Source organism: Schistocerca cancellata, chromosome 5 (assembly GCF_023864275.1).
Source record: "Schistocerca cancellata isolate TAMUIC-IGC-003103 chromosome 5, iqSchCanc2.1, whole genome shotgun sequence".
NCBI lineage: Eukaryota > Metazoa > Arthropoda > Insecta > Orthoptera > Acrididae > Schistocerca > Schistocerca cancellata.
Window position 1 is genome coordinate 681,897,920 of NC_064630.1, and position 9,282 is coordinate 681,907,201.

Consider the following 9,282-nt stretch of genomic DNA (forward strand, 5'->3'; position numbering starts at 1 on the left):
TTATGATCAATAAGCTGATGCTATATGAGGAATTTGATTATGCTATTTATTTATTATGATGAAATATTGAAGTGTCGCCACAAGATTGACGTGTCGACGAATATGTACATGTGTAATAAGGTAAGGAATAAGGAGTAGTGGTTAGGGACTCTGATTTATGAAAAGGATGTTGGAAACCAAGAATCGTAATTTAAGAGTTATGAAATATGTGTATATGTGTGAATGTATCACAATGCCGCCGAAAATTTTTTGGACACTGTTATATTTACAGGATTTTGTTTCTACACATTTGTAACGCAAATTTTCGACCAGTGAAATTTTTATATGAGACTGTCACTGTTGCGGAAACTGCTGTCGTAAATATTTCGGTACGAAAGGTAAGTGACCGTGACGTAATGCGTTGTGAGCGGCCACGTGTGGCAGCCGCCTTGAGAAAAAGCCATTAGTTGGAGACGAAAGAAGCCATTGTCCTCGCTATTGACATTTCTTTGTAGAAAGAAAACATGATTACACTGTAGAGTTCTTAAGTATGATATTTACCGAAATGAAATGATGAGAAACATTTCTCATCTATTGTCTTGCTCGCTGAAAGATTGTTTACTGCATTATGAAATGCCATATGGCTAGTGAATGACGTTTCCCGCCTTGCTTTGCCTATTTTGTTTAATACCTAGTTTCTAGCTGCACTGCAGCATTGGTTAAAATAAAATTTTATAGATGCACTAATATAAATATTTTCTGTCCACAGATCCAGTAAATAATAATTTTGTGATATACTTCCAAAAAATGAGGGAGCACAAAAAGACATTTCCCTTCACAAGAACTGCATACATAATTTTCTTTTCAAGTACTTGATAATTTATTTCATAGAATAAGTTTTTGTGGTGCACCACTTTAATTACATAGACATTAAGATGTGAATACACATTTCCATGATCTGCATTGTTGTCTTTAGTGTACTATTTTTTCTGCATGTCGGTTTGTCACGTTTAGATACAAGTGAATTCATTTGCTGCTGCTGTTTGGCAGGCATAGTGTTACTGAATTTCACTTTGTATTACTCTGTTAAGCCAATTTTACTACTGATTTATTTTTCTTGTTGCGGCACATTGGGTCATATTAGTTGTAATATTGCAATTGCTTTGCTAATTTAGATTTCCTGCTGCTTGCTTTGCCAATTTGCATTTCTTTGTCATCGCTGTTTGTATTAATTGTTTTGTGCTGCTGCATTGCCTCGTCCCTTAAGTTAGCATCTGAGCTCAGTAGATTTAAGTTTGCTTAAGAGGGGTAGACTATATAAGAGAATCAGTTGCGATGAATTGGAAGAAATGCATTGAGAAGTTTTACAAAAGAAGTACAGAAAGCAGGTATAGATAGCACTTTTTGAAATAACGAATAACGAAGGGAGATCTCCAAGAAGTAAAGAAAGTTTTGTTTGCAAGACACTGCAGTAAAACAAACCCTGTCCTTTCCCTTTCTGTTATTCCGCTATGTGTTTGTGTACTCTTGTATATTTGTGTTCTTCCTGTCTTTATGTGTTTAGCTAATACGATTTATGTTGTAGAATTTTTCTAGTACTAAGGTACATTCACTATGATGAGGAATACTGTTATCCTCAAATATAATTTGCATTAATAACATGTCATACACTTTGTAAAGATGTTAGACATTATTAATTCTGTTCTGTTTCAATGCTCAAGTGTGAAATTAATGTTTCGAAAACTATTCTCATTATTTTATATATTTACTTATGTCATAATTCCTGTAACACTGATGTACATGTTTATTTCTATTCTTTTGTAAAGCCCGTACTATTAAAAATGCTATCTGTACTGTTATGTTCTTTAATGATGTATTTTGTACCTTTGTTATTGTATTCTTAGGTTATAAAATTGTAATTGACACCAGTTCATCAAATTAAGTAACTTGTAATTGACATTTCACTGCACACGTTTCTGTTGGTCATAGTTTTGCATAGTGTTTGCACGTGTGTTAATAATTCAGCAAGGGTCTGGTTAACAGCATTGCTGGTACTAAGGACAATTGAAAAAAAAACTTTGTGATTGCACAAGTGGTGGTTTATGGACTTGCTATATTCTCCGCAAGACTCTTCGATGGTGATTGTGCACCTGCACAGTCAAAACGGATGGCTGCTAGCCATCTCTACAAGGACTACAGTGGCTCTGCATCTAAATCTCTGTATTGTGTATATCCACTAACTTCCCTATGCTCTCCTCCCTGTCGCGAATAACTGTCAAAGAATTGTTCAAAAGGCCCACCAATACCATTATTTCTACAAGGAGTACAGTGGATTTGCACTTCTGATAGCCCACCAATACCATTATCTCTACAAGGATTGCAGTGGGTCTGCACCTCTGGTGGCCCACCAATACCGTAATCTCTAACAAGACTACAGTGGTCTGTTCTGTGATGACCTACCTACCAATATTCTTCAACTTCAACTGCCTCTGCTGTGGGTTTGCTCTGTTGTGGCCCATTACCTGTCTGCACGTCAAGAGTCAGCACTGTCGTTAGATTGGAAGGACAATACTATTTCTTCAAGACTGCTTGGAAATCCAATACTTCCGTGTGCATTCTCTTTTACAGTTCAGACTTTGAGAAAAAAAAAAACACTGCAATTTTATTGTGATGAATGATCAGGACTGTCTTTATGGACTGTGCAGAAATTTTAGCTTTTGACCAACATTGTATCAATAAGTGTGTGCATTTGATTTCTTTGTTATTGTAATTATGATTATGACATTTTTTTTCAAATCTGTATTGGCCACTGCCCAAAACAATTTCTAAAATACATTGTGGGGAGCATGGGGGCTATGTGAGTAGGCTGTTTAGGTTTTTTATATTGGTAATGCCACGTAGCGCTCTGTATGAAAATCACTGGCTGTGCTGTGTGCAGTATGTGGCTGGTTTGCATTGTTGTTGGCCATTGTAGTATTTGGCAGTTGGCTGTTAACAGCGCGTAGCGTTGCGCAGTTGGAGGTGAGCCACCAGCAAAGATGGATGTGGGGAGGTGAGATGGCGGATTTTTGAGAACGGATGATCTGGACGTGTGTCCATCAGAAACAGTACATTTGTAAGAATGTATGTCACGAACTGCTATATACGCTCCTGGAAATTGAAATAAGAACACCGTGAATGCATTGTCCCAGGAAGGGTAACTTTATTGACACATTCCTGGGGTCAGATACATCACATGATCACACTGACAGAACCACAGGCACATAGACACACGCAACAGAGCATGCACAATGTCGGCACTAGTACAGTGTATATCCACCTTTCGCAGCAATGCAGGCTGCTATTCTCCCATGGCGACGATCGTAGAGATGCTGGATGTAGTCCTGTGGAACGGCTTGCCATGCCATTTCCACCTGGCGCCTCAGTTGGACCAGCGTTCGTGCTGGACGTGCAGACCGCGTGAGACGCCGCTTCATCCAGTCCCAAACATGCTCAATGGGGGACAGATCCGGAGATCTTGCTGGCCAGGGTAGTTGACTTACACCTTCTAGAGCACGTTGGGTGGCACGGGATACATGCGGACGTGCATTGTCCTGTTGGAACAGCAAGTTCCCTTGCCGGTCTAGGAATGATAGAACGATGGGTTCGATGACGGTTTGGATGTACCGTGCACTATTCAGTGTCCCCTCGACGATCACCAGTGGTGTACGGCCAGTGTAGGAGATCGCTCCCCACACCATGATGCCGGGTGTTGGCCCTGTGTGCCTCGGTCATATGCAGTCCTGATTGTGGCGCTCACCTGCACGGCGCCAAACACGCATACGACCATCATTGGCACCAAGGCAGAAGCGACTCTCATCGCTGAAGACGACACGTCTCCATTCGTCCCTCCATTCACCCCTGTCGCGACACCACTGGAGGCGGGCTGCACGATGTTGGGGCGTGAGCGGAAGACGGCCTAACGGTGTGCGGGACCGTAGCCCAGCTTCATGGAGACGGTTGCGAATGGTCCTCGCCGATACCCCAGGAGCAACAATGTCCCTAATTTGCTGGGAAGTGGCAGTGCGGTCCCCTACGGCACTGCGTAGGATCCTACGGTCTTGGCGTGCATCCGTGCGTCGCTGCGGTCCGGTGCCAGGTCGACGGGCACGTGCACCTTCCGCCGACCACTGGCGACAACATCAATGTACTGTGGAGACCTCACGCCCCACGTGTTGAGCAATTCGGCGGTACGTCCACCCGGCCTCCCGCATGCCCACTATACGCCCTCGCTCAAAGTCCGTCAACTGCACATACGGTTCACGTCCACGCTGTCGCGGCATGCTACCAGTGTTAAAGACTGCGATGGAGCTCCGTATGCCACGGCAAACTGGCTGACACTGATGGCGGCGGTGCACAAATGCTGCGCAGCTAGCGCCATTCGACGGCCAACACCGCGGCTCCTGGTGTGTCCGCTGTGCCGTGCGTGTGATCATTGCTTGTACAGCCCTCTCGCAGTGTCCGGAGCAAGTATGGTGGGTCTGACACACCGGTGTCAATGTGTTCTTTTTTCCATTTCCAGGAGTGTATATTATGACTTTTGAACACTATTAAGGTAAATACATTGTTTGTTCTCTGTCACAATCTTTCATTTGCTAACTATGCCTATCAGTAGTTAGTGCCTTCAGTAGTTTGAATCATTTATTTAGCTGGCAGTAGTGGCGCTCGCTGTATTGTAGTAGTTCGAGTAACGAAGATTTTTCGTGAGGTAAGTGATTTGTGAAAGGTATAGGTTAATGTTAGTTAGGGCCATTCTTTTGTAGGGATTTTTGAAAGTCAGATTGCGTTGCGCTAAAAATATTGTGTCAGTTTAGTGTTGATCAGAATAGGTAAAGAGCGAAATGCCTGAGTGCGTTCAGTTCTGCTCAGTTGTTTGAAAATCAAATAATATAAGAGGTTTATCAGCTTAGTAATTAATTAATTTTTCTAAGGGGACGTTTTAACTTCTATTTGGGGTCAAACTTTTGAATCATATGCATCTGTAATCTCCGTAACTTTACAAATATAGCATCGAAGGAAAGTATATTTGCAGCGTTACTTGATACTACACATTCCACGATTTGAGAATGAACTTACTATTCAGAAAATAGCAGACAGTGCTTGTTAAATCTGTACACAACTGTATAGTTATGTAATGTTTCGTAACATCTCGATGAAGCAGTTACACACTTCTAATACGCCAACACTTCGTATTCAATGACACAGAATGACGCAGTGAGCTTCATAAGGGTAATGATAGTTCAGGTTGAATGTTCCCGTACATATATAGCTTAATTTGATTTTGTAATGAGTTCGTAAACGACAGGCATTCACGTCCAATTTAGCGTCTCATAAATGTGAATTCGTTATGCCTGAGGGCCACAATAATGTGGAAAAAAAGCAATCAGCAATTAGTCAAAACAGTTTCTAATGAACCCGTCACCAGCACTGCATCGTAATTTAACAATTGCAATAAGCTGAGAGCTAAATCGATAGTAACTGATTACTTAATACGTTTAACACAATAGCTGTTGTTCATTAACAATGCAAAGAGGTATTTTCCTCTGCAGCAGAGTTGTCTGTTCGTCCGCTGTTGACGTACTGTCCAGTGTATTGCAGAGTACGAAACTGTTTTTCTTTGTACTCGACCAGTAATAAAACTAAAATCCGTTCTTAGTGAATTTATACATAATGCAATTTTGTAACCTTCTGGGCAGCTTTATCTCCACAAGCGATTAGGTACCAGAATCGTATCAGTCACCAATGTAAATTTGTGATTCGTCCATTCTAGTAAAATTTATATACCTATAAAATATTTAGTATAATCCCGGAATATAAACGTTCTCTTTGGCAGCACATTTCTTTGTGTGTCAGATTCTAATTTTCGCATCCATAGATTCGTCTCTTGAAAATAGGTTAGTTAAGTAGAAAAAAGTGGAAGATATTTTTCCACAGATAAATCATAGCACAAGATTACATATAACACATCCTTTGTTTCTTTTCACTGTGGAATCCGCTATCACGTTATTTGTGATGTCAACCTTCGTTGTCATCGTAAACCCAGTTTTTCTTATTTTGTGAGGAGAGGATTTCCTAAATTAGCTTGCATCATATCTGACTAACTTGATAATATTGTCCAGAACTTATTACTACTATTTTTTCATCGCAAATATTAATTTAACACATACCTATATTTCATTTCTCTGATTCATGCTTATTATTGTTGAATATTAATCCAAAAGGTACCAAAGTATGGTGCGTACAGGATCACTTTATACTCATCTTTTGAAAATATTGTACTCTGGTCATGTACTATATATTTCTAAATTTTTAAACAGGAATTTTGTTGTGATTTCTTTGTTCTAGCATAATCTCAAGCGCCGTAACGAGGTTGAAGAACGGAAGACCAGATAAGGCGGTGAAACGACGTTGGCGAATGGTGCGCAGAATAGGACAACACCACAAAAGGAGAGCCTTGAAGTCGAAGTGAATATAAGCGCCTCTCCTGCCAAGCGTGGGCGTTCAGATCTGGTCAGTGTACGGACATTAGTGCACAGATAGTCTCACTGTACAGACTCTATGAAGTGTTGGCAGAAGTGCCAACACCTTGTAGTTAGAGGAGGCCGAAATGCACGCTAAGCTCACGCAGGCTGGCGTGACGTCTGAAACAGGATACGTAATGAATGCTATAAAGAAAAGTGCGTAGCTTCTGGAATACTTAACTATAATCCACATTTGTTGAACATCGCTCTTGATGATACATTAATAGAATCTCAATATCTATACTGGTAATGGCGCCTTGCTAGGTCGTAGCAAATGTAGCTGAAGGCTATGCTAACTATCGTCTCTGCAAATGAGAGCGTAATTCTCAGTGAACCATGGCTAGCAACGTCGGCTGTACAACTGGGGCCAGTGCTAGTACGTCTCTCTAGACCTGCCATGTGGTGGCGCTCGGTCAGCAATTACTGACAGTGGCGACACGCGGGCCCGTCGTATACTAATGGACCGCGGTCGATTTAAAAGCTACCACCTAGCAAGTGTGGTGTCTGGCGGTGACACCACACTCACTCTAGTACTCAATAGCGGACATTAGTCGAACATATTCGTCAGATATTAGCATGACCTAGAGAGAGTGCTACGATATTAGTGATCCATATCAATAGCTTATTTGGACATTATAGCGAAGACTATTACTGCTTGCATGTCACTTGCGACACTGATGTAGCTCTGAAGTTAAGTATTGTCAATCTGTTTTATAAAAATAAAACTACTAATGTTAACTGCGGGAATAATTGTATAGCATTCAGAGAATGCAGCATCCGTTAGGCACCCTATAAAAGACGAGTGGAAAAGACCCAACAACTGCCGAAGAGGTGATACAAACGAACTCCGTGTCGAGGGCCATAGAAATTTGTGTTTTTTGTGCTGGCGCCTTATTTCTCTCTTGTCTTTACTTTGCAGGGGCACTTACTGCTTTAACAGTTTCTTGTCGTTTTTGCCAATCAGCGTTATTACGTGGGCGTTGCAGAATATATCTTTGATTTGGTCGTTATTTAGATGTTTGCCTTGTATATTTTTGGCATTTGTGTCTTCAAATATGTCCACTAATCCTGTCCCGCCCCCTGCTCAGGCCCCACAACCGCAAGCATTAGTTGCCACACAGCTAATGGAGATGTTTCAGTTTCAGATGCAGCAAATATCTGCACTACTCAAAACAGTGCTGCAGATACTAGCCCACACTGATCGCCTGGCAGAACAAGCACCACCCACTACAGTTGCTATACCACCTTTTCGACAATTTCGTGAACAAGAAGACAAATGGCTAGAGGTGGCTAGAGTGGTTACAACAGTCCGAGGCACATTTTCTCGCCCACAATGTGCCAGGTACTGTCAAACTTCCCTATCTATTATGCACAGGAGGAAGGGCAGTGTCCAGATTAATTCAAAAACTCTTTCCCAATGACACTCAAAGGGAACTTGCACATGGCAGTGTCATCGCCTCTATAGCAAACTATTATGACCAACAAGTGAATGTGGTGGCAGCTAGGTATCAATTCTCTAATTGCAGAAAACGGTCAGAAAAAATTTATTGCAAATGGATAACACATTTGCAAGGTATGAAAGCAAATGTAAATTCAAATTTGCTTGTGGTGCTTTATATTCAGACGTTATGTTGCGTGATGCGATCGCGTACAATGTACCTGATGTCAAAATCAGAGAACAAATTTTGAAACAGTCCTATCCATCATTTCAGCAGAGAGTGCAAATACTAGAACACTACGATTCCGGTGTCTTGTCAGGTGATACATTTGAGCAGCCAGCTATGTGTCGGGTCAAGTACCTTTGCTGCGATCGCTCCATTCCGCACTGGCGGCGTGTGCTAGCCTCGCTGAGTAAACAACCTTCCATGCACCATAAGCAGTTCGCTAAACAGGCAGCTACACGGGCGAACAGAATTAAGTCTTGCCCTAGGTAATAAAATTACAAACAGCCGACCAGTTGCAATGCATAAAGAATTCTTTACCTAGGTTTCAACAAATTTAAATTTGTCTTCTTCAGAAGGTGGCAATTTTACAATAATAAGGACTAATTTACCATCGCCGTTTTTACAAATGTCGGCATAGATCCATTTGTCAAAATTAAAATATGGCCCTAGAAATAGGGTTTGTCACGTAAATATAAATAGTACATGGATCTTGCAGAGCTCACAACCGACAATTCTTTATCCATTGCAACTGTTTATAATTTTATTACGTGGAACCGTTGCTGTTGTGCAGCTATGTTTAAAATACTTGACCTGGGTGTTACTCTAGGCAACGGCCTTGCCGCAGTGGATACACCGGTTCCCGTGAGATCACCGAAGTTAAGCGCTGTCGGGCGTAGCCAGCAGTTGGATGGGCGACCACCCATCCGCCATGCGCTGTAGCCATTTTTCGGGGTGCACTCAGCCTCGTTATGCCAATTGAGGAGCTGCTCGAAAGAATAGTAGCGGCTCCGGTCAAAGAAAACCATCATAACGGCCGGGAGAGCGGTGTGCTGACCACACGCACCTATCTGCATCCTCAACTGAGGATGACACGGCGGTCGGATTGTCCCGATGGGCCACTTGTGGCCTCAAGACGGAGCGCTAGGTGTTACTCACAGCACAAATGCAAAGACTGCCGCTCCTGACAAACTCAGTGTTACGCTTGTGATTGGAAAAGTCATGTGCACTCTGTATGTTCGCAGTGGAAGAAACGTAAGAATTCAGGCCACTCACAAAACTCTCGTCACAAGCCTCACGTC

At 42.0% G+C, this 9,282-nt stretch overlaps 1 pseudogene; it reads left to right on the forward strand.

Moving 5' to 3' along the window:
- Positions 1–8,809: 8,809 nt before the first annotated feature.
- On the forward strand, positions 8,810–8,926 carry LOC126189358 (5S ribosomal RNA; annotated as a pseudogene).
- The last annotated feature ends 356 nt before the right edge of the window (positions 8,927–9,282 follow it).